A 26,285-nucleotide genomic window follows, 5' to 3' on the forward strand; every position below is an offset into this window, starting at 1 on the left:
AGAAGCTCGGGCCAATCAAATCATAGTTCCAGCAGCATCCGTTCGCTTGCAAACTAATAAGAGATGTGTGGGCGGGTCTATCATTAGAGGATGCCGGCGAGGTTTCAGTGAACCTTAGTGAGGAGGAAGCAACAGGCTACGAAAGTTACACACAGAAACACCTGAATCATACAGTGTAAAGACGAATAAATCTATTATTTTTAAATTAATACTATGAGTAGTAATAGCAATATAAATATTTTTATTTCTATTTCTAGGCCTAGATGTTTTTATTGCAGTAACTGGTTTGCTCTATCATCAACATTTTGGTAATCCTTGTGTTTATATAGTATTCTAAATCTATATTCTTTCACTGTTGCTGATGTATTTGCCCAACAGTGTAAGGTAAAACAAACCTTCCACAGATGCGCTACCTTATGCCATTCTTCGTAAAATGCATCGTTTACGGCCCAGGCTGACACTTTTGTGAAGTGTATTATTGTGTTTTGATCACTGCTTAAATATCATATTTACATTTGCATCACTGAAACTGTGCGCTTTCCTTCAGGCCGAAATCCTTTTACACTGGAGCTATGACTTCCGTTCAAGGTCGTTTTTTATGAGCCACTGATTTTTGTTACTACCTTTATGTGTATGGGACTCCTAACACTACACAGAGTAAGTTAGCGTTGACTATTTAAGATTTTTCACAGATAAACACAAGAATGTAAAACTATGAAACACGCAATGAGGAAGGTTCCACTTTGGATCGTTGTCTCCATCATGTGGCCTTAAGGCCAAACTACAAGTGGAAAGCTATAAAACGGAAGTACTGTGCATGTTCTGTATTGGTCTCAAACAAAAAGTGTGAGTAAAGGTCTGTTTAGTAACATATAACATCAAAACCTGAGTCATCAGCAGAAAGAAAAAGAAATCAGTCATTTTGAATTATTCTCATCACACAGCAGACACCGCTGAACGACCTAATTCAATTATAGAGTACTTTGCAATATGATTTAGAACAAGCAAATGAGGCTACTGTGCTTTTAGTCCAGAATCACCCTATTATCAGAAGAACTGTTTTTCCTGCAAACTCAAAATCGATTCAGAAGAAAATAACATTCTGATATGCATGAATGACAGCCCTTAAGCTTCAGGAACTACATACAAGGACATATAAAGTGATCCTGCTAGTGACATCACTGATAGTTGTGCACCTTCTTGCCTCACATGTGTCCCCTCAGTCCCCTTAGACACTCCTACATCTTCCCCGGAGAAGACACTGTTTGTTTTTGTGTTAGTTCCAGTCAGTTATGAGAACTGTCTCAATTTGATCACACTCACTGTCCTGAAAAGTCAAATAAAAGTAAAGAAAATACTGAGTTAAATAGTCTTTAGATAGAAAAAAAACATTTAGTTTATTAACCTCCTAAGACCCAAACTCTTCCACGACATGCATTTTTAATTTCTCTTTGATATTTGGGCATATTGGGGCTTGATAAATGAAAAACAAAGAATTACCAGATTTTCTTTTTTACCTCATTTTTGTTTTTATGAAAAATCAGAGCCACATATGAGGATATTCGTTTAAAATTTTGATAGAACAGTAGCAGTATAATGTCCTCATAAATGGATATCAGGCCCTTGAAGAGCAAAACTGAGTATTTTGGTCTAAATAACCCAAAATGTGATGTCCACATATGTGGAAACCAGGTCCTAGGAGGTTAAACTTAAATTGCATCTGCAGGTATATTCAAACAAATCCAGCATAGTGTTAGTTCAGACAGGCCACAAAGCCAAACTCAGATGCAATCTCTCCTGATCAGCTCATCTCAGTGCCAGTGTACATTAGCTGATACCCATCTACACATCCAATTTGCAAATTTCATGTAAAGCACTCTATTTAAGCTGCTGCACATCTGCAAGCCACTTAGCAACCCACCTCCATTTCAGCCCCTCCTTTCATGCTACATCTGTCACGGAGGAGCAGGGAGGACTCGGCGCAGACTGAAATCTCAGAAAAACAGGTTTATTTACACACTCCAGGTGCACTATATACAGGTGAAGGAGAAGGGGGCCAGGGTTCCCAGGGGTGCAGAGCGGGGTCGGGAAAAGCGTCCAGAGTCTCCAAACCAAACACGAGAAATCTGCATACAGAGAACAAGGGTTAGCACGGAACTTTCACGGACAGAGCTCAAAACTGGCTGAGGCTAAAGTAGCACTGACGAGCGTTATTCAATAGTCCAGCGGCGAGGTGCTCTCAGTCACTGCCTTAAGTAGCGGGAGCAAACAAGGTGAGGAGCCACAGGTGATTGCCTACAGGTGGTGGAGGCCGGGAGCTCACAATGAGCTCCGCCCAGGCAGCGAGCAGAGAGAGGAGAGAGAGAAAAGACAAAACATAACATGTAGCCACACAGGGCCAGCCGAGCAGGCACGGGGACCATGACAACATCATGAAAGGAAGGGCTCACTTCCAAGATCCTTGGGGAGCATTACATAACTCATTAACACTAAAATAAATCAAAATCAGCACAAACTAACCATTTATAGCTGATGTGCCCAAAATCATGCATAACTCTGAGACTAAACACAGTCGTGTGTGATGACTGGCAACAGTCTAATTGGCCATTCAAGGAACAGCACATTTTGGAACTGTCAGTTTTATTTACAAGTGAGCTGAAAACCAAAAGGGTGCTCCCGTGGAACTGCAGATCAGTGACTTAAAGTATAAAGAAAGTCTCTAGGCATCAATTATGCATCTGAGTAGTCATTCTGTTGGGTCTCATCATGGCATAATTGCCAAACACAGTTTATTTGTGCTAAAAATACCATCTGTACATGTTACAGTAAAAGTATCCCAGTGAAAAAACACAAATAACAAGCTCTCACTTTTCTCATTTATCTTCCTTTTTTTAAACCTTCAAGTGGAGAGAATGGCTTCCTTTACATTACCAAGCCTCTCTGCCCTCAGGCACTTACAACCATCATATGGTCTCACTCCACGTGCTGTCGAGGCGACTTTGGTGTATACTGTTTTGACTGCCAGCTGGAGGCCCGATGTGGATCCTTTATCTGAACTCATCATTCTTTGCCGTCAGCTTTTTGCTTCACATAACAACGAAAGCTCTGTATCCGTCAAATTATGTCATCTGCTACAGTATTGGTTTATCGTCAGGCCTCAGCTGTAGCATGAAGCAGACGACGACAAAGAGCTTAATTTGTGTAACAAATAAGTGCAACTCTTACACACAACAAATGTTGTCGTTTTCATTTCTCCAGCACATCATATTGTGTGCGAGGTAACATGAGTACAGCCTACTGTAAGTATCCATTAGGGCGTTAAGTGACATGTAGAATTTCCAAGATTTCAATTACGCTAATCTCTTGGAAAAGCGTGAGAAACACCAGCATTATCAGTCGTGCATGTGAGCAGCCTAAAGAAAGGCCTGCTGGCAGGCAAGCTGCCATTGGTGTTGTTTTCCGTACATGTGCGGACTTAAGTTACTCACTCCCACAGGAAAACCGGGGCTGTCCATTAAAGTCTGTTAGCTTCATCCCAGAAGCATGTAAGCGAATTGATAGTGAATGGAAAGAGAATGGTTGAGTAAACTGAGCCGAAGAGACATAAATGTGTCCACGTCTGGTTTGTCAGAGGCAGCCTGCAGGTAAAACTCCTCAGACTGTAGGAAAAGACTGCTTTTAAAACGTCACTGCAAGTGTTGGGAGACGGGACTTGTAGAAAAGCAAGAGAAATGAAAGAATTGAAAGAAGTTGGATTTTTCATTTTTCTTTTTAAAATGTAGAATTTTACATCTATTTGTAGTTTCTTGTGTTTTCTTATCATTGTTGCGTAGCAGCCATTACACTTCTGTGTATTCTGTGCTGAAAAAAAGTGATTCTTGTATTACCAGTTCATTTTCTACTTCCAAGAGCAGCAACCAGACACCGGGGGGTTACGACACCAAAGAGGAAGTTGTGGTTAACCACAGATTTACTCTTGATTGACTTATTTATTTCCTGCATGGGCACGGGGAGAGAGAGCCAAAAGACATTTTTATTTTTACATATTAATAAACATAACACAGAAATGTAAAAATGCGCTATTTATTTGGGTGTGGAACACAGAGATGTTTAAAAACTAAATTCATAGACAAGAAATTGTCTGAAACATGACACGCTAATGATCTTGGCCCAATTGAATTTGATGGTAACATGTTATGCTCAGAATGATAAGATAAGATAACAAGTCAAGAACTCAGTCTATAATCTAATTCGATACAATAGTGAGATTACATGTAACGTAAATAAAGGTATTGTGTTTTGAGGTCAAATGTATTTTGCACCTGTCCTTGTGTTGGTAGAGTTCAAACAGATGTTAGAGAAAGTGTTCAGCTCTGGAACCATTAATTATCCACATCCATTCAGCTCAGCCCAGTCATTTTATTGACCTCTGCATCAGCTGATAGAGGAATTTTACAGTGTGTTGATTCAGACAGATTCAGTGACACGCTGCCTCACTGAGTAATATGGATGCTTTTCATCAGCTAGCACTACAGTATTCAGGCCACAGAAGGGTTCCCTTGCACTAACAGGTTCAAGAAGACAGCACTTTTCAGTCACAACTAATGCTGATCCTCCACATTTCTTCTTGCTGATCAGATTATAGCTCGTATAACTGAAGAATTTCTAAATCGCTGAAAACCAGGCAGACACACACAGCTGGAAAATGCCCACCATACAAAAAGCTGCAAGTGGCCACTTTAGATTGGCAACCATGCTACATGGTACAAAAAGCAGTTGCTGTAGAGTCGATGTAGACTGTTACACACGCGCAAGCACACAGTGTACCCTTAAAGCCTTAAAGCATAATGTTTCCACCCACATGCTTGACTATGTGGAATGTGTTCTTTGGTCATACTCAGAATTCCTCTTCTTCCAAACATGGTGGATCGAGTTACTGGCGCAAAGCTCAACTTTAGTTTCCTCTGATCACAGCACTTTCTCTGAATCATTTTAAAGTTCACTGGAAAACTTAAGGCAGGCCTGTACATGTGCCTTATTGAGCAGAGGAATTTGTTATGACATAGCGTTACCATGATCCCAGGCTCCTCCCATGTAGTTTTGGGCTGATCCACTAGCTTTCCTAAGCTCATCCTCACCCCAGGAGGCGACTGATGCTCATTTCTTTCATTTCTGAATAATCGCACCAGCAGTTGTCGCCTTCTCACCAAGCCTCTTGCAGTCTTGTAACTTCTATATTTACATTTATAATATATATTTATAACTTTTTTCAGAATTTTTGGATGATATTCTGTTTCTCTTTATTAGCATAAAGCTACCATAAACATTACAGACAGTACGTGGTGTCATCTTCAGGAGACCATGAATATCACTTTGACAAATCACTGTGAAATGTCTACTGGTGTCTGAGATGTTTCCAGTCTGGACCAATTAAAATGTGCAATAATATACAATTTAACGGGACTATCCGGTAATCCCCCCCAGCAGCAGTCACTCATGACACCACTACACCTACTCAGCAGTCGTCTGTCCCTCACACAGAAACTCACTCTCTGTCAAATTACATTTCCTCCTTGTAATTTTACACCACAAACCTCATCCCTTATTGCCACACGGATCCCCAGGGAAATCCAGTGCCAATTTAGAACAGGTTTGTGCAATATAGGCTCGCATTGATTGTTTGTATATTGGCTGCAGGTTGTCATTCAGATTGGTCCTTTTTGTTGGAATGAGGTTTTAGCAGATGTTGTGACCCAAAGAGACAGAGCTCAATCTATTTCCATCCCAAGAGGCGAACTGCAGTCTCCAAAACTGCACTGCCTCCATGGAAAGAGTTCATTGTTGTTTTTTTTATTTAAAAAATTTAAAAATATACGATTAGTTTCACTGCAAAATTCACTTCATTAAACCGTTTTAATTAGCAGTCCCCAACCTTTTTTGCACCACAGTTTAATGTCAGACAATATTTTCACGGACCGGCCTTTAAAGTGTCGCGGATAAATACAACAAAATAAAACGATAGGACCAAGACAGAAACTGTGGTGTTTTGTAAATATAATAATAAACACACATTCACTGTGTAATTGTGTAACTTTATTAGCAGCGTCCTCCTGAAATGTTCCAACAACATTAAGAGTAACGTCCTCCTCTTGCCCCCTTAATGCTCTCTGGTTGCTATGGTAACGCATAAATATTTCTTTCAAAATAAGACACACGACTACAACACAGGAAAAGACCCAGGAAAACCGAGTTAACCATAAAAACCCTGAAAATCATAAATTTCAAACCCGAGCCTCAACTCTCGTGGCCCGGTGCCAAACAGCTCACGGACTGGTGCCGGTCCGTGGCCCGGGGGTTGGGGACCGCTGGTTTAAACCATTTGCTGGACTTTTTTTCTTATTTAAATATTATTGGATCCTGTCATTGGCACTAAAAAGTCATGGTTAGGTCCCTCCTTAGACATTCGTCTGGGGAGAGAAGCTAGTGACTGTCCAAGTTCCCAGAATTGTTTTCTTGCTTTATTTACATTATTTACATAGTAATAGTAATAGTTACAGTAGTAGTAATAGTAATATGCAAAACTAATCTGGTTGATTTGGTTCTAATTTGTGCTTGGTCGACACCAAAGCTTTTACCGTATGCAGTACATCAGGAAATGACATAATACGGGTTGAAATTGAAAGTGTTAAAACAGTTCTGCCACTAATGAATTCAGCTTATTGCATCCCTATATAAAGCAGTCATGCACTTCCTGCTTTTATGATGTGGCAAGGATGCCTTTAACAGACACATGCAACACGGATGCTGTTTGTGTTTCTTCTCTTCTTCGTTTGAAAGGCTTGTTTCTACTTTAAAACAGGATCATGTAAAGCACACCGGACAGACATTGTGAGCTAATGGTCTGTTGAAAGTAGAGAGCCATGAACGATATCCTCTAAGAGGGGAATATGATTGTGCTTGTCGTCCTTGTCTGGTGACGTGATGCATCATTTAGGCTGATGCATGAGACTCATTAAGATATTGTACTGAGATGCCTAATGGCAGCCTATTTCACAGCTGATTTTCTAACATACAGTATACGAGCAGTACTTAACCATGCTGATTATTTCTTCTTCTAAAAAGAAATCAATTGACAATATTGTTACCACCACATGTATTAAAAAAATACCTGATCTGGGGTTAATAGAGGTCACGTTTGGCATCAGCACACATTTGCAGCAGGATAAAAAAAGAAGAAGACGTGAAAGTAACAAAAAGAATACAAAGAGATGGTTTATAATGTTAGGTAATAGCGTAAAGGTGGTGAACTGATTTCTTTCCCTTTCTAATTGCCACATGGGAACAAATGAGTGAGCTGCCAATCTGCTGAACTGATTTCGGGGGGCCTCAGGTTGCTGATTAATGAAATGTGGGAGGACAAAAAGACGACTGTGAGCGGCGCCTACCCACAATCCCTCACTGCTTTTTCTGATTGGGCTAATCACCCCATTGTCCCTCAGAGCTCCGAGTCTGGGATTTTTAAGGGCAAGAAGAAAAAGAGCGACTGAAGGAATCACACAGAAAACTGCATTTCCTTTTTTCTTTTTCCCCCAAATCCTCCCACCATCTCCTCTTTCTGCCGTATCAAATCTTGCACCATTACCTCCAGTTTTTCCATAACGCCTCATGTGTCATCCATCTAGCTCACTTTAATGGCAGCCTCATAATTATTTAGATGATTATGTGTTGCAAGCCATTTAGCATGCTCAATGACACATGTTTAATTTATTTGCTGCAGCAGCTTCTCATAGAGGAAAGAGGGGAAAGAATTGAAGATGGCTGCTGGTGGTGGTGTAGCGGCTACAGTTGCTGCTGCCGCTAGTGAGGCAAATCCAGTGCCAAAATTGTTTGATAAATTGCAGCTGTTGATATAATGCGCCATGCCACATCAAAGAGCTAATGTGATACAAATAAGGTATGGTTTGTGTAGCATTGCAAGGCAACATTTGCTCGGGCTAATGGCGTGTGTCTTGGTTGACCAGTCAACCCACATAATGGACTGCACCATTGAGCAAGCTATTAGGACACATAATGGACAGAGCAGCCTGGTGCCGAGTGTGAGGTCGTTTCCTTCGAATCCAGCTGAAGCAAAATACGCAGAAAGCTCATTCTGTGTTTGCCTCTATTTTAAGAAAATCTCAATATTTCCATTGTACTGGCAAGAAAAACTGAAATTAGAGCTGGACACACTTGTCTGTAGAGCTCAAAGAAATATTTGAAAATATAGTTTTGGCATTAAAGCTTGAGAGATTTGACAAATGAAGGGAAAGTATACAAAAAAGCACAGCAGCTGTGACTGTTCGAGTGCCTACATGCTTCTGCATGGCTGCAATGATGCTAGGCAGCCACTAGAGAGTAGTACATCCCTGCTGAAAAGGTAATAGATGGCACTGATTCTCAGAGGTTGGTTTGGTCTCTAACATGAAATTGCTCTGCACATGCAAACAATATAATTACTTTATTTAAATTTGTGGATTTGATTAACTTATACTAGTTTCTGAAACTTGAGCTATCCATACGAAATATAATACTTTTGCCTTTTTACTTTTTATCACACGTATTTGACTCAAGACTGTGATCATTATTTCAGTCATGTTGTGTTTAGACTTTGGTTCTTGAGGGTATGTTTATATGTGAGATGAACAACATACAGTCGAAACATGGCCGCCCCTCCCTGAGCCTAATTCTGCCTAATTTCTTCTTGTTAAAAGGATGTTTTTCCTTCCCACTCTCACCAAATGCTGCACATAGAGAGTTGTCTGATGAGTTGTTGAGATTTTCTCTCTATTAATGTAGATGCAAAACCTCAAAATTTTGCCTAAATAAATCATATTTTTCTAAATTCTAGTCAAAATATCATCACACTTGAAAAAGGGACACAATCAGCTACACAGTAACATTTCAGTGCAGTGTAGGAAGTGAAAAAGTCTTGAAAACATATCGTTTTGAGTCATATCTCACACAAAACAAACATTTTCTAGTTTTCATGCATTTGTTTTTAAGCTCCTGTGTTATTTGTAAAAGATGAATCATCTTGTTTCAAGAAATAGACCAAACTGGAACGACGACATCAAATCTGCTTTATCGAGAACTGCAGTCTTAGTATCTTAAGTACAGTGTGGTTATTTTTCTTACAATTCAAACAAACCATGTCAATGTGACATTGAAAAAGAGGCAAAAGCTGACATTAAGTTTCCGTCTCTGTTGTGTTGTGCTGGACAGACTTTGCTTGAGTTGTGATTTCACACTTTAGAAATAAAACTGAACTGAATCGAATCAATAATATTTACTAACCTGTGGTGTTGTGTGGTTTTTCTTAAAATTATGTGTTTCTGTCATAAGTTTGGCGCACAACAATATGTTAAGTTCATGTAACTTATCCTTCTTAAATACAACACGCTTAAAAATATTATATAAAAATACCCAACACAGAGAACAAACTAATTAAAAATGAATGCAGCTGAACTATATTCCTTATATTTGTATGACTTGAATGTTTATGGCCTACGGAAAGTGATCTGTGTACAAAGTTTAACATTAGACAGTTGCATGCTTGCATGGTCATAGAGAAGGAATGGATAGAAATAAAGGGTTTTGCCTACATGATAAAAAAAAAAAGACTAACATTTAAAATAAGAGCATTGCCTATATGCTGAAACATTTCTGTAAGAGATCTTAAAGTACAAAAAAAGTTCTCCCTGAGGACCGAGCCGGGTCGATCAGCACAGATTTATGCTTGCGTGGCGCGGAGCAGCACAGCTTGCAGACACAATGTCGAGTGCAGTGTGCTGCAGCTGGGTCTTGACGTGCACTGAAGTCTGTCACTGCGCTCCAGGAGCGCTCTGTCATCACTAGCATCTGCCGTGACTTCTTGTTGGAGAAGCTTCTGGAACAATCACAGTTCTCTGGTTGTCAGCACCTGGTGTTCCTGTCTGCTTCCCTGCAACATGTCACTGTCACCCAACCGCACGCATTTCACCGCTCATATCCACGAACCAAACAAGCATGCTATTGTCGTGCACCTCTCACTGTAACCGCAGACACTCCTGTATCAATTAGTGCCTTTTTGAAAATCATATTTACACAGCTGGTTACTGGTATCATTTAAGACTAGATTTCATGTTTGAAGTTCTGCTGTAGTGGAATTTTCCAGCTGTATAATGTTGTTTAACAAAATCTAATTTCTCAAATGCAATCCAACAAGAGTATTCACAAGCATATGCCTCGGTGTTTCGCACTGACCCAGAAAGCATATGGACCATTTGTCAGCTCCACAGTGTGCCTCTTGTGTTTGTGTGGTTGAATTGTATCAAACGTGTGCACATATAGAAAATATGCTTCTTTCACAGCTTATGTTACTCTTTGGTGGTGCTGCAGCCTAAGATTAAAGAGGAGCTTTTGTGTTTGCTTGGTTCTCAGCACTTCAGACGGCAGACGTTTTCAATTGTTTCTCAAAAATATGATACAGTAACCTCAAAGCATCTGGGCTTGATTACAGGGTTAGTGAGTAAATGTGAAATCAGCTGTGCTATCAGTGCTGTTCTTTGAAATACATGTAGCAAAATTGTACAAATGTAATTTCCTTTCTTTAATTTTTCACAAGGTTCAATAAACTCTTTGTTTCAAAAGATTTAAATTTTCTGGCTATTATTTTACACTTCAGACTTTCCAGGGCGTTATTATATGAATAAATTTCATCAGTGCAAGAGTTCTGTTGTTGGCAAAACCCGAAAAAAGTTTACTGCTGCAGGAAACTCTTATAATTTACAGGTGTGTAAAGTCCTTAACCAATTTATTATCTTCATGTGTTGTTTTTTTAATCTGTATCATGATTTCCACATTAAATAAGTTTGTACATTTTATCTTTACAACAGTTAGGCTTCAAGTGCAGCAAGTACCAATCAAATTTGAAAAATGGTAGGTTCAATTTAAGTTTGAGCTTCACAGTTGAATCTAATTCCATAACTTTCATGATAAAAACATGCATTCATCAGACACTTTAATAAGTACACCTGCAAGTACTAGGCTGGACCCTCCTTTGGCTTCAGAAGTGCCTTAATTCTTCATGGCACAGATTTAACGAGCTGCTGGAAACACTGCTGGCTCATATTGAGATGATTGGACCACACGGTTTCTTTTCACAACACATGATTATCTGAGTTACAGTTGCCTCTCATCCTCTCAAAGCAGTCTGGATATTATGCTGATAGAATTAGGATATTTCCATTGCTTGTTAGGGTTTGAATACAATGCTATAAACATTTCTTAGTATTGTTATAATAACCACTGCTTAAAAAATGTATTAAAAACAAGAAAACACAAATAATCTAGAAATCTTTAAAAAAAAAAAACTTGTTTAAAACTCAGATTTACTGAATTCCCTGAACCCTTCTTGCTTTTATACCCACATCTGAAAATTATATTTTTTTAGGATTAAATACATCATTTTCCATCCATCCATCCATCCATCCATCCATCCATCTTCATCCGCTTTGTTCGGGGCCGGGTCGCGGGGGCAGCAGCCTAAGCAAAGAGGCCCAGACCTGCCTCTCCCCAGCCACCTCCTCCAGCTTGTCCGGGGGAATACCAAGGCGTTCCCAGGCCAGCCGAGAGATATAATCTCTCCAGCGTGTCCTGGGTCTACCCCGGGGCCTCCTCCCGGTGGGACATGCCTGGAACACCTCACCCAGGAGGCGCCCAGGAGGCATCCTTGTCAGATGCCCGAACCACCTCAGTTGGCTCCTTTCGATGTGGAGCAGCAGCAGCTCTACTCTGAGCCCCTCCCGGATGGCCGAACTTCTCACCCTATCTCTAAGGGAGAGGCCAGCCACCCTTCGGAGGAAGCTCATTTCTGCCGCTTGTATCCGCGATCTCGTTCTTTCGGTCACTACACACAGCTCGTGGCCATAGGTGGGGGTAGGGACGTAGATCGACCGGTAAATTGAGAGCTTCGCTTTTACACTCAGCTCCCTCTTCACCACGACGGACCGGTGCAGCGTCCGCATTACTGCAGCTGCAGCCCCAATCCGTCTGTCGATCTCCGGCTCCCTTCTCCCATCACTCGCGAACAAGATCCCGAGATACTTGAACTCCTCCACTTGGGGCAGGAATTCATCCCCGACCCGGAGTGGGCACTCCACCCTTTTCCGGCTGAGAACCATGGCCTCAGATTTGGAGGTGCTGATCCTCATTCCCGCTGCTTCACACTCGGCTGCGAACCGTTCCAGTGCGAGCTGGAGGCCCTACAAATACATCATTTTGATTAAAAAAACTAAAGGAACTAGCCACATTTTCTGAACATTCATAAAACAATTGGCTCTTTCTGTACGGATTGGACAGTGACATGGACTTCCAGAAGTGCCCCAGCAGCCCACCTAACCAACATAAGTTCTTTAAACAAAATTAAATAAATAAGTATGCAGAAGTAAATTACTTATCCAATAAAATTTTGACCGGACGATGAGGACAATCATATTCAAAAGCAGACTGATGTTTCCATCTGCACTAATTTATGTTTGACACGGCGGCGGTGTCCCAGGACCGGACTCTTGGGTTGTGTAAGGTGGGACCAGCACAAAACAGAGCACCTACCAATCCCAACAAACACAACACTGATGAAATCAAATTCAAGACAAAAGGAGACGGGTTGCAAAGTGGCTTGGAGTTGCACAGCAACAGCAGGCAGGCTCAAACGGCTTAAACAGTTTATGTGAGAGAGTCAAATGAATGGTGTAGAGCTGAGCCACTGCCTGAGATCAGCTGATCTGATGGGACTGTTGCCTGCTTGAACCAACTGTATACTTAACTGATTACCACTAAACATAAACATGATACGCTATTAAAGGTGAAATCATGTGACATGGCGGTGTGTAGACCTGTATGAGGCCTGTGAGGTGACGCTCCTGTGACCCCCGGGCCAGTGAGATTGAAAGATTTAAGACTTTGATTATGAATTCCTTCCACTGTGCAGGAGCCCAGTTACAATGGGCTACTTGTCCTCAGAGACAACACCCCGTCCTTTCTAAGCTGTGATACAAGCTTAGAAAGGACAGGATGGTACATAAGGAAATATCTGAGGTAAGAGATGTACTCACTTTCCTACAAAGCAGTTCATTCTGTGGCCTCGGGATTCTTCATGATCCCAGTTCTATTCAAAGTGAATTTACACTGTTAAACAAACACGTTCCCCCTCCTTCACCAATTTGGCCATGTTTGATTTAGGAGCTTGCGTATGTACTCAAAAATACACACCTTAAACAGAAAAATGAAGGCTGCTGAATAACAAATCCCAAACCCTGGCTGTATGTATTTTAACCTTGTTAAAAGTTCACAGTCCTTTTGTTTTCACCCGGTAACTAAAAGAGGATTTTGTGGAGTCGCATCTTTTTCTCATCACCATTAATTAATGATTAAATGATGATTGAAAGATCCCTCACCTGACTGCGTATGGTGATGTATTTAGTCTGCTGATTGAAGTCTCTCAATCAGTAGCTAAGTCTGTAATCAACACCTGATTATAACATGCAAACATACAGTGGGACTCTCCCCCCCTCTCGCATCCTAAAAATCATCTCTCCATTTATTTCATTTAATCAGCTAATGGTGTTAAGGTTGGCAACTGTTCTACCGTTTGTATCCTCCCATTCTTTCGACTCCCTTTTTGTCCTTAGAGCCTGAACCAACCCATCATTGCTCCATCCCTCCGTCAACAGACAGATTAAAGCAATAAGTTAAAGTCTGGTCTCTTTGCCAACATGTTTTGTCTCTGACTAATGGTGACGTTTAGGAGCAGTGAGAGCTGTAAAACACCCAGATAAAGTGAACCTGCATCCAAGATGGGTTTAAAAAAAGGTATTTCCATGACTAGCTGCACAGATTAGATTCTGGGACATTCAAATGAGTGACATCAAGTTTGTGTTTAATGTCAAACAGGGAAGCAGAAGACCTGACTGCTACCTGCAAATGCTGTGAGTACAATAGTGAGTCAAGAGTCTTTAAACAAGCAGAAGAAGCGTAGCTACATAAATCAGGGATGACACGTGTTACTACTGGCTCTGTACACAGAGCTTTTTGGGTATCGTTGTCTGCTTGTGTAAGTATACATCAAATCTAAGCGTATTTTTTGGATAGACAATTGTTTGGTGTCTTGACAGAGTTAGAGGAAAAGATTGATACAGTTCTCAATAAGCTTGAACCAAGAAGGATTAGCATTAGGAAACAGCTAGCCTGGCTTCATCCAATTAACAGTAACCCTAAAGCTCAATTCAGGACCTTGAAGTGCTGCAAAGATAAGATAGCATATTGGCCTGTACCAACAAGACCTTTAACTAAACACTCATATTGGTCATTTTGAGTTCTTAAAACACCAACAAAGATAATGTAAGAAAGCTGAAACTATCAGCAGCCTGGAGTTTTTTTTAATTATCTTTTTTACTCACAAGTTGATTTAATTTGGTCACAAAAACGGCATTTTGCAGCTGTATCTCCAGGTAACAATAATGGCTATTGCAGTGAAAACACACTGGAGTGCTTGTTATTGATTAAAAGAATCATGCTGTTAGTTAAGTTAAATCTGTGAGGGGCTGTTGCACCTGTTGCATCATGACACTCATGCAAGATTTACATTGTTTTAGTTTCTTTCTTGAGTTTTATTTCAACCATTCTTGATAAAACATTTCCTAAAGTCCAAATTCTGACATGTGATTGACACGGTGTGTTAAAAATACTAACCCACGAGCTAAACCCCCTGACCGTCACCACCTGGAGCTTAATGAAAATCCTGCAGCAAAAATACTCCTGCAGTTATTTGTGTGCCGTACAAAGACAAGGTTCGACAATAAGTGCTGACAGTAAAATCAGCATCACTCAAAGGAAAACAGCAAATTAGACTTCAGCTTTATGCGAGGATTATATAAAATACTGTGCAAAACAACCTTACTGTTACCGCAATATAAACACAAAGTCAGATTGAGCAGCCTAATTCTAAATAAAGTATTTTGTGATACTGACTTCCTCTGTTAAAAAGTCACCACTTAATAGATTTCCAATGCAAATTCTGTTTCTGGTGTACCTTGGTGATAAGATCATCAAACAAACAGACACCCTCAGTCCAAGTGACCAGTTAGTATTTAAAGAGACTGAAGGAGCAGAAGAAAACGCGTCCACAGAGCTCAGTGGAGCAGATTCATGTTTTCCTTCAAGCTTGCCAGCTGTTGTGTGTTGTGTTTGTTGTGAGGAGTAAAATAACTGTCAAACTGTTGGACTGCAAAAATGGGCAGAAATCCAGCCTGTGCAGTTCGGTCTGCAGTTAATACAGTGAAAAATTGTCACAATATACAGAGAACCACCTGAGCTGCCACCATTCCAGCTTCTTCTCCAAGAAGCAAAGGTACGGATAGAACCAAAGGTTTACACCGATCAGGAATAACATTGTGATCACCTGCCTAATGTTGTGTTGCTCCCACTTTTGCAGACCTGATACACTGAGGCATGGACTCCACTAGACCCCTGAAGGTGTGCTGGGGTATCTGCACCAAGATGTTAGCAACAGATCCTTTAAATCTTGTAAGTTGTGAGGTGGGGCCTCCATGGATTGGACGTGTTTGTCCAGCACATCCCACAGATGCTTGATTGGATTGATATCTGGGGAATTTGGAGGCCAAGTCAACACCTCAGACTTATTGTTGTGCTCCTCAAACCATTCATGAGCCTTTTTTGCTTTAAGGCAGGTGCATTATCCTTCTAAAAGAGACCGCAGACATGAGCTGATACTGTTCCCAAAAAAGGGTGTACATGATCAGCAAAAACGCTTACATAGGTGGTACGTGTCAAAGTAACATCCACATGAATGTTTCCCAGTAGAACATTGTCCAAAGCATCACTCTGACCATGCTTGCTTGCCTTCTTCTCATAGTGTATCCTGGTGCCAGGTGACTCCCAGGTAAGTGATGCACACACACGGCCCCCAAAAAACCAAACAAACAATGGGTAACTCTGATTCTGACAACTTTCTATCAGAACCAGGATTAAGTTGTTATTGTCCGTCACTATGTTGACTTGTTATTAACAGGAACTTGTTTGTTGGATTGAACCACACAGCAGCCTTTACTCCCCCACGTGCATCAGTGAGCCTCGATCCTGTCACTGCTTCATCACTGTTCCCACCTTGGACCACGTTTGATAGATACTAACCGCTGCAGACCAGGAACACCGCACAAGAGCTGCAGTTTTGGAGATGCCCTGACACAGTTATCTAGGCATCACAACGAGGGCCTTATCAAACTCGAACTTGCCCATTGTTTGTGCTTGTAACACACAGAGGTGGCAAAAGTACAGACAACTGTAGTTAAGCAGAAGTAAGGATACAAAAAATACAAAATTGAAGTACTGAATCAACTTCTTAGTAAGTAAAAGTGAAAAAGTACAGACTATTAAATGTACTCAAAGCAAGAAAGTAAAGAGTATCTCCTTGAAGGACAATTCTTCCATCTATTTTTATGCACAGGTAACTGGACCGTCTACTATATTAATGTAAAACAAAAATAATATCAGTACATGAGAATACACATGTTATTCACGTCTAAATTCTAACTGTAATGAATGTGCTCACCTTGAACCTTTCATTTAGGAGACATGCAGTAAAAGAGAATTAAAAATAATGATTTTGTGTTGCCTACATGGCAGAGGGCGACTTTACCTCCACACCTAAACAGAAAAATGAGAAGAGTCAGGGGTTAAAGTGAAATGCGGCAAGTGGGGGAACACGAAGATCTGTTGTAGTGGCTTAACGTGAGGAAAATACTAACAGCTCACAATCATTTGTAATGTGAGCTTCTGTAGGTTAGTGTACATGCTGTGATCAGCTGACCTGCTACTTTTTGTGGATTTCAGCAGATGTTTCACAGCTAACACGACACTAACAGTATAATTAATCTCTGCTACACTTGATGTAACCTAACACTGACCACCACAGCCACTCTGTATCAGTCCAACACAGACCTTTACTGTGAATTCACCACATTAATGCAAGCTAACCTGTTTATTCTGCACATAACTACTGAACAGTTTTTTCATTTCAAATTTGAATAAAACAAAAATAGCATAGCTTAGTTTGTTTTTGCAGGATGTTTCACAAAGTGAAAATCCATAATAATAAACCCAACAGGAAGTGTCATGTTGTTAGCATTTAGGCATGCATGTAACAACTTTGCACTTCTTTTGGGGGTTTTCTAAAGGGAGAATTATTGTGATGGCAATGTAATATCAGCATATGAGCATCACAGCGTGTTTTCAGGGTTTAAACCACCTGGGTGGTGTTTCCAAGATTTCAGCTCTCTGTTCTGTAAGAATCAAGTGCAAGTCATTGTAATTTTCTTCATGAAAAGCATTTTAGTGAGATACTTAGTACCTGACAGAGGGAAATGAGACTAGGGCCAGTGTTAGTGGGTTTTTTCCAAATGTGAATTGACAGGGCGGAGGTGGGTGGTTAAGTTCAATCCACTATTGCTGATGAACAAGCTGATTTCTATTAACCTGCAGCCTGCAGATCAAACAGACTGTTCCATGCTGCTGCTGAGAGAGAGAGCACGACAGAGAGAGAGAGAGAGAGACTCTGCCACCAAACTTTTATGACACAGAAAGTCTGCTTAATGGGCTGGAAGATTCTTCCCATTTAGCCCTGTGCGGAAATAAAAGGAAGCTGGTCGGTGCTCAGGAAAAATGGCTACTTCCAGTTAAGTCCCCCAGTGGATTGGAAATTAGGAAATTATAAGCAGAGTGATCAATCACGGAGGAGTATGTGCTCCAGCATGAAACGCCCCAGTATTCTCCCTGATGTAAGAACGCAGTCACTTCCTGTCCTATTAGTTCAACCAGATGGAGCACATTCCCCATGTTATTCCCAGACAGATAACATGAGACGCTTTCATGATCTGCCATTGTGGATTTTTTAAAGCTCTTTCTGCAGCAGGTAAACACAGGATGTGAAAGTAATCTGTCATTTTTTGTCTCAAACGTGTCCACTCCCCCCCCACACACACACACCCTATTTGTGTTGATTCTAACTCACAGCACATCCTGTTGTGTCCAGTCAGACATGAAACCTACCAGCAACAAACAGCATCGAGTGCTAAAAAAAGATTGGAGTTTTATCTCCCAGCCTCCCCGTGTGTGACAGCCAGAGCCCCAGAGCACGAGCAGGCAGAGCCGGGAGCGGCAGCGGGACGAGATCAGGAAGCCCCGGAAAGGCGAAGAAGTGGAGCTGATGGTGGAGGGGTGGAGAGGAATGTGTCGGCTATGGTGTTCCGGGAGGGTTGGAGGGGAAAATATTGATGCAAAGCAATCATGACAAACAAGATGCAAATTGTCACCATAAATAATCAAATGTTTGTCACAGCTGACAGTTGGGAATGTTTGATTGATAGTGAGCCAGAGGTATTAAGAGTCTGAAGCTGCGACATGTAGCTCTTCTGATTCGAATAACAACAGAGGAAAGAAACAAACAGACAAAGTGAAGCTGATGAAGCAAAACAAAACGGCAGACGATCATATGAGCAACACGTTTTGATTAGATATGTTCACATTAAAATTTGGGAATTGACTACATTTGGGATCTGGTGAGTTTTTCGATAATTAATTTATGTCTAATTTAAGCGGCTGCACTGTCGTGGTCATTTTGGCGGTTCAAACTAACCTCGCTTTTTTTGTTTCACTTATTTTTTATCATTATGTAACTCTTGTTGGCAGGAATGCTTCATTAGTTGTGGGAATGTTCAAAAAATGCAGTGGGAAAGAAGTGTGATGGAAACTACACAATACATGCCAAGAAAATAACGGAAACTTTGAAAAAGAAACTTACAGAGCATGTTGGCTGGAACCACAGACAATATAAAAGACGGATGTAGCTACTGTAACGTCACCCACTGGCTTAGGAAGTCCTGTTTTGGAATGTCGAGATAACCATTTTGGCCGTTCCCATCCTGGTTGTAGACAATCGGATGAGATGATAAAAGACTTGTGGCTGACAGCTCATTAGCTAATAAGGGTAAAGTTTAATACCAAAGATAATCCTCCAGTCAAGATTTCTAAAACAGAATATTTTTCTTTTTTTTTTCAGTTTGAGCAACAACAGAGTGACTGAGCTCATAAACTCAGCAGGAAAGTCTTTACATTGGTGAACACAGAAAGCAATTTTCCCATAGATTTCTATTGGAAGACTTTTTGCAACCACAGCTATCGCTATCTGGTGGCCAGTGAGTGGGCGGTGGAGGCCAGGTGGAGCGGCTCGGCGTCTACAGGGTGCAGCCTGCATCCCTCCATCGTTACCACTGTGCAGAAGGAAATGGCAAGTTTGAACTTTTTGCTAAAGGCATCCACCTGTCATCGACATCTCCTATGAAAGGGGCATTTTGAGTAGACTGCCTCTTCAGTTTTCATGCAGATATTTATGGCTTTGATTTTGACCTGATAAAATACACTGAGAAGCTGCGGAGACCCACAGAATGTGACTGAATGTGGCAATTTTCAGATTTTGAACTGGCGATGGAAACGAGCAGGGGAGAAGCAGCACATGCCTGTTGGACAAAATTTAAAAAGTTCAACATTCAGTCCAAGAATTACTTGGACTAAACTGTTGGACTTAACAGGTTCTATTTTGAGCTGTATTTCAAAGCCCTTATCGTGCTGCATGTGCACTAACTCTAATAAAAGGGCTCAGAATTGCAGTAATATTAGGAGTAACATCAGAAGTGCTGCAGGTTGCCTGCACACTGGACACTGAGCAGTGATGTGGGAAATGTCAGCCTCTGCTGAGACTTCGTGCTCTGCTTGTTCACCACCCATGCATACCACCCTGCTAATGACCTGCAAGGCCAAACATACCAGCGCTCTATTCCTCGCAGACACTCCCCCTCACATTGATCGTTTTACCCTTGTAGGCTCTTACAGATTTCCAGTGATTCATTCTAGTCATTATTTGTCATCATTAGATGTCTTTGGATTAAATAAGAGTCGATTCTTTGGAGCTCAGCTCAGTGTGATATAGCAGCCACCATGCTGTCGTCACGTTTGTCCAAAATTCTCTGTTAGGGACTGGCCTGGAAAGTTTATGAACTAATGTTTTGATGGTTTTGGTAAGAGGGAGAGTATTAATGTTGCGAAATGGGCCCTGTGATGAAAATATGCCCTGTGATCAAAGATGTGGGCAGGAGAATCTTTTATATAAATTGTCTGTACGGGGCGGAGATGAGAGGTGAGCAGGAAACAGAGGGAGTAATGGGCAGAGAGCTGAGAGATGCCTGCAATGGCTATAGGATCAGAGAGATGAAGGAGCGCACATACGTGTGTGGGTGTGTGTGCGTGCACTGCAGCCTGCACAGGGAGCTGCAGTGTGCTGATCATTCATGATGGCACCTTAGAGGCCATCCTGTAAGGAAGAAAAATGAAAACTATTAAAGGCTCACTGGGCTATGTTGGCTTTGGTGTGTCAGCAATTATTGGCCGGGGACAGCAGTCTTTAGGTCCTCAGATATAGAAGAGTGGGAAACTGTGGCAGAGAAGGGAAGGACACTGCCCGGTTACATACTCTACTCTGATCTATGCTGCAGAACTTTCTTCACTGCGTGGCAACGGTGGCACAAAGGGGCTTTTATCTGTAGTTTAGGAGTGGTAATTTAGCAGTGAAGTAGTCATTTGCTTTTATGTCCGTGTGGCTTTTTCCGCGATGTTTGGCTCAGTCTTCTGAGTTAAGCAGCCGAAGATGCTGTGGAGTTTCTGCACAGCTGTCAGTCAAACAGCGTGGGTGGCACTGTGACCTCTTTTCCTTGGATTCTGTTGAGTGGCACCTTTTTTTTTTTTTTTTCACACCACATGCACAACGTGTGACATCGAGCAGAACAAGTTTGTTATTTGCAGTGCAAGTGCACAGCTTGGCTTGATATAATTACTGGAGTTCTATTTAAATTGAACTGCACATTTGTCTGCCTCTATGGTGTGAATTCAAGGTCAGAGGAAACAAGTTCTGGCTGGCTTTTTTTATCATGTAATAGGCAGATTGGAGTTTTTCATGCTGTTTTCATTCTGTCTGCTATGATTCAAGTCCCCAAGACTTAGGAGGAAGAGTATAGAATGAATAATAGGGCTTTGTGAGGGCAGGTTAGGGTATGGTTAAATTCGTTTATGATACTTTGCTTGCAAGAAGCTTCTTGGATTTTTTAAAAGTGATCTTGAGCAATAGTTCTTCGGTCTTTGTGAAGTTCTTGAAACTGCATCTTTTACTCATTGTCTATCCAGTCCTTGTACCTGACCCATGAATCATTCAAGAATAAAAAAGGCACTTAACCCAAAGGAAGAACAACTAACAGAAAACTTAGCAAAGAACCCATTTTACTTCCTGTCTTTAGGCACTTTGTTACGAGCAGCCTGTCACAAAAACGTAATTTGCTTCCATTTCTGCAGCTGAAGCTGCAGAAAAATGCCAAAGAAAACCAAAAGTAACACAGTTTGACAGACATAAAATTGTGTTTTTGCATCATCAGATTTCAAAACACTATGTAATACGCTTTGGAAAGCATCTAATTGGCAAAGGCTTCATTTTTTCAGCATATTTCAACAACAGAAGACTATCAGTCAATGGTTGGCCTCCCCAGAGCCGGGACTTTAACAGTATTGAGGGAATGTGTGATCATCTCGACAAAGAACAGAAGAAAAGCCAACCAACATTCAAAGAAGAGCTTTGAATGTCCTTCAGCAAGCCTGGAGAACTACTTGCATAAGAGGCCAGGCTGTGTTGAAGAACAAAATGTGGTCAAACCAAATACTCACTTTCAAGCTTCTTCGAATTTTACAAACTATTTTTCTTTTCTTTTTTTTTGCCTTATTATATTGTATTTCCATGTATGTTTGTATGTTTCAAGCGATCATCTAACGCATTTCTAATTTTCCTGACTAACAATAAAGACTTTTGTACAGTTGTACTGTTAGTCTTGTAGAGTGATTAAATAATGTAATTTATTATCAATTAAATTACGTTTAATTTTTTATAAATACATCTTTGAATATATAAGTCAACTGCTTTTTGTTAAAAACGATTGCTTCATGTTTATGAGGGTGAAGAATCTTTAGTTTTTTGTTTTGGAGTTTTTTGGGGGATTTTTTTTAACACAGATCGGTTTTGTGGCTGCTACAGAGGAGGCTATCTGTCACTATTAATAATCATATCAACTGTATTACATAATTCATTTACGGTGTTATTTTAGCTGAAACATTCGTGTGTGAATGAGGGTGTACCAAGGAAAAACCACAAGGGCGCCACGGTTGAAGACTAAATCATACGAAATGCTGCAATTCTTTAATATTACATTTTCACTGTCATAAAATAAGAAACAACTGCTGGGACATGCATTATAAATCACATAAATGAAGGTCACAGAGTCCATTAATGCATAGCCTGCTGGTCATATTCACAAATTGCAGTATCTCACTCCTACCTGCTGGTGAATTTGGTGTCCTTGCATTTGCAGCTCCTGCTGGAAGACAGATCCTCAATGGTGGAGCCCTCATTACTCATTACAGTGTTTGAGGACGCGGGGGACCACCTGCGACACTTATAAATGACTTGCTTGTACAGTTTGCCTAGGGCAGAGCTGTTGCCGGGCCTGACCAGATGGCCTGTGATCGACTCTCGTGTGGTGCAATACACACGCGTCCATCGCCCAAGGGTCCAGTTTACTTTTCACATGCATTATAAGGCAAAATAACACAGTACCTTGTGGGTAACTGTGTCTGGAGTATTTCCCTTGGTAAATAAGCTAACTATGTAATTTCATAGTATCCATGAATCCCTAATCTAGGAAGTTCCAAGTTCCAAAGTAAAATAATTTACTCATACAAAAAGTTGCATACATCTAATTATTATTTATAAGGTAGGAGGCTCCCTTGTTTCTTTTTAGCAATAAAACAATCTGTACTACAGCTCTCTCATCTTCTTAAAAATTTGTATTCTGCAGGAAAAACAAAGGTAGACACGAAACACCAATGGCAACGTTTGTGACAGTAATCCATGCCGGAGTGGGAGGTGATGCAAGAGGTCATTGAATGTAAACGCTGCTGTTATTCGGGTAGTGTTAATCCCTCGGGCATAGCGACTGAGCATGCATCAATCACAGCAGTGTGTGTCCAGAGGTGAGCCAACAGGCATTAACCTTGAACCAGGAGTCAGAGTCTGGCTGCTCTGCCCCCACGGCCACAAGACAGCAAGCATTGTGTCCACTCGCAGAAATACAAGCTGGAACTTAGCCAAAGTTAATGTGAAGAACAAAAAACACCAGTGCTACACAAACCTGTTTTTACACTCCGTACACTCACGGACTCTTCATTAGGTACATCTTGCTATGACCGGGTTGGACCTCCTTTGGCCTTGGGAACAGCCTGACAAAGATTCAACAAAGTGCTGGAAAAAAACTCCTCAGAGATTTTGATTCATGTTGATATGATAGCTTCACACCCACTACATCCATGATGGGACTCCACCAGATCTCAAAGGTGCACGATTGGATCGAGATATGGTGATTGTAGAGGCCATTAGAGTACACATCAACAAACCACCCTGCTCAAAGAAGTCATCAGAAGATTAATACACTGTGGTCATAAAGGGATGGTCACTCACATAGACTGGGGCATTCCTCAGTTGGAGCCCCACACCATTGCACCACCACCAGCAGCCTGATTTGCTGATACAAGGCAGGATGGTTCCAAGGTTTCCTTGCTTGGTTACACCACATGTGATCCTAACATCTGAATATCGGAGCAGAAATTAAGACTCCTCAGACCAGACGAAAGTTGTTCCAATCCCTTATTGTCCAATTTTGGCGTGCCTACTTAAACTGCGGCCCAAATCTCCTGTTTGTAGTTACAGGAGTGTCACCCAGTGTGGTCTTCTGCTGCTCGAGCTCATCTTCTTCAAGGTTTTTCTTCAAGTATGTTCTTGTGCAAACCTCGAGTTACTGTTGTCTTCATATCAGCTCAAAACAGCCTGGCCATTCTCCTGTGACCTTTGGCATCAGCAAGACAACAAACACTGAATATTTTCTCTTACATGTGAGAACAGTTTATTTGGAGCCAAGCCTGTGTTTTCACACTCAAGCACTGTGAGGCAAAGAGCGTTCAAACTTTTTGCTGAACTTTGAGCTCTGAGAAAGTTTTCCTGCTAAATATTTCTGGATAAATATATGGAGGCAGAATGTTGTGTTCAACCACAATGTTTTTATTTTGTATTCTCGTATTCTTCAGGTTGCATATACTCAACATGACTTGAAATCGTCTTTTTTTGAGTCTCACTAGGGTTCTTGAACTGTTACAAGACAATCCACTGCTTTGTTAAATAAAAAACGTAATTCTACATGAAAACCAGCGGTAAAAGGAACACATTCAAAAGCATGGCATGTCAACCAAATTTCACTTTTTTAGGTCTCTCATGGGCACTTCCATTATAACTTCACACCTACAGTTTAGGGACGTGCTTCGGAGCAAATCAGACTTAATAATAATGAGAAGTACTTTTCAGAATCATGCTCTACAGTTTTTCTGTTACAGAAAAAATACCTGTCTCTTTATGCCTCCAATCGAAACAGGCGTCCCTCCCCACAGGGTTCCCTCTGTTGTCATCTAAAAAAAATCAAAGGTATACTGTGATTTGATTTTCTCATTCATGTATGTTTTTTCAAGAAAAGCCATCGCCACGTTTTTAGTGATCATGGCAGACTCAACAATGTTTGACCGTTTTGTCCTGCAGATTACATTTTTCTACCCAGAGAACTTTCTGCCTTGTGGCTATTTTAGAAAAGACTAAAGTGACTTTATAGCTTAGATCTAATCATGCTTCCTCAGCAAGCAACATCAGATAGGCTCCCACACCTTATCAGTGTAGGAAGGAAGGAATCATTTCAGGAGGGAGGAAAAAAAGTAATTCGTGGCTGTAATAGCAGAGGCTCAACAATTAGAGAAAAAAAGTGGGGAAAAAATAACAAAAATACACCTTGGAGGCTTTTGTGATTGGAAAAAAAAGGCAAAAGAGGAAATGAAGAAACAAGGAAAGACTTCAAGAGCAGATGAAGGGGATAAGCCCTTGAAAGACTGTTTGATTCCTCGGATTGTCCAAAAGCTTTTGATTTGAGCTCTTTCTAAGTTACATGGTCCTCGTCAGGAGAACATTAAAATTCAGTAAGTCTGTTTAAAGATGAATATTATTAGATTTTTTTTGATTCCCTTTTATCAGACTAAAAGGTAATACAACTAGATATATTTTCATTGCATTGATATCAGCTATAATGAATTTATAATGAAACCTTGATTTGTGGTATTTTATCATGAGTTTAAAAACAAATCATGTAAATACTGGTGTTTTTAAAACATAAAAAGGTCTACTTTGGTATCTCAGAGTTTTTAAAATTGTTTAAAAAAGTTTAATTTAATAAGTTTAGCATATAGTTGGGTCTGGATCAGGTGACCCTGAATCCTCTCTTAGTTATGCTGCAACAGGTCTAGGCTGCTGGGGATTCCCATGATGCATTGATGCATTGTCTTTTTCACCTTTCTCACTCAGTATGAGTTAATAGACCTCTCTGCATTGAATCATATCTGTTATTAATCTCTGTCTCTCTTCCACAGCAGGTCTTTATCCTGTCTTCCTTCTCTCACCCCAACCGGTCGCAGCAGATGGCCCCGCCCCTCCCTGAGCCTGGTTCTGCCGGAGGTTTCTTCCTGTTAAAAGGGAGGTTTTCCTTCCCACTGTCGCCAAAGGGCTAGGGGGGGTCATATGATTGTTTGGTTTTTCTCTGTATATATTACAATATAAAGCGCCTTGAGGCAACTGTTGTTGTGATTAGGTGCTGTATAAATAAAATTGACTTGAATTAATTCACTCTCATGTTTTGTTGGGTGACCAACAAAACACGAGTGTATGTGTATGCCCAACAACACAGACCCAATATACTGAGTACACCAGAGTTGTACTTGTGTGCTAAGCAGTAATGATGGAGCATGAGAGTACGAGGTGGAAAAGCCAGCCTTGCATCTTTTCAAACTCCACTGTAAGATCAGAAATGTCACAGCAGCGCTTGAGGGGCACAAGATGGTCAAGGAGTGCACTTACCACGTCAACACCTCCAAAGATAAAATCTTTAATGCCAGCATGTTCAGGAGGAGATGTTATTGGTAGTGTTCTGCACATCCACACTTAAAGCTCATCACCT

At 40.9% G+C, this 26,285-nt stretch overlaps 1 long non-coding RNA gene across 1 annotated transcript; it reads right to left on the reverse strand.

Moving 5' to 3' along the window:
- Positions 1 to 1,992: 1,992 nt before the first annotated feature.
- Positions 1,993 to 2,535, reverse strand: LOC146701241 (uncharacterized). Its single transcript, XR_014922367.1, has 2 exons — positions 2,206 to 2,535; positions 1,993 to 2,126 (listed from the first exon to the last, which is right to left on the reverse strand). It is a non-coding gene; the product is annotated as an uncharacterized LOC146701241 (long non-coding RNA).
- Between the last annotated feature and the right edge of the window lie 23,750 nt (positions 2,536 to 26,285).

This window comes from Copadichromis virginalis, linkage group LG9 (assembly GCF_057382275.1).
Source record: "Copadichromis virginalis isolate Kocher_CV1m ecotype Utaka linkage group LG9, C_Virginalis_male_GT1.1, whole genome shotgun sequence".
NCBI lineage: Eukaryota > Metazoa > Chordata > Actinopteri > Cichliformes > Cichlidae > Copadichromis > Copadichromis virginalis.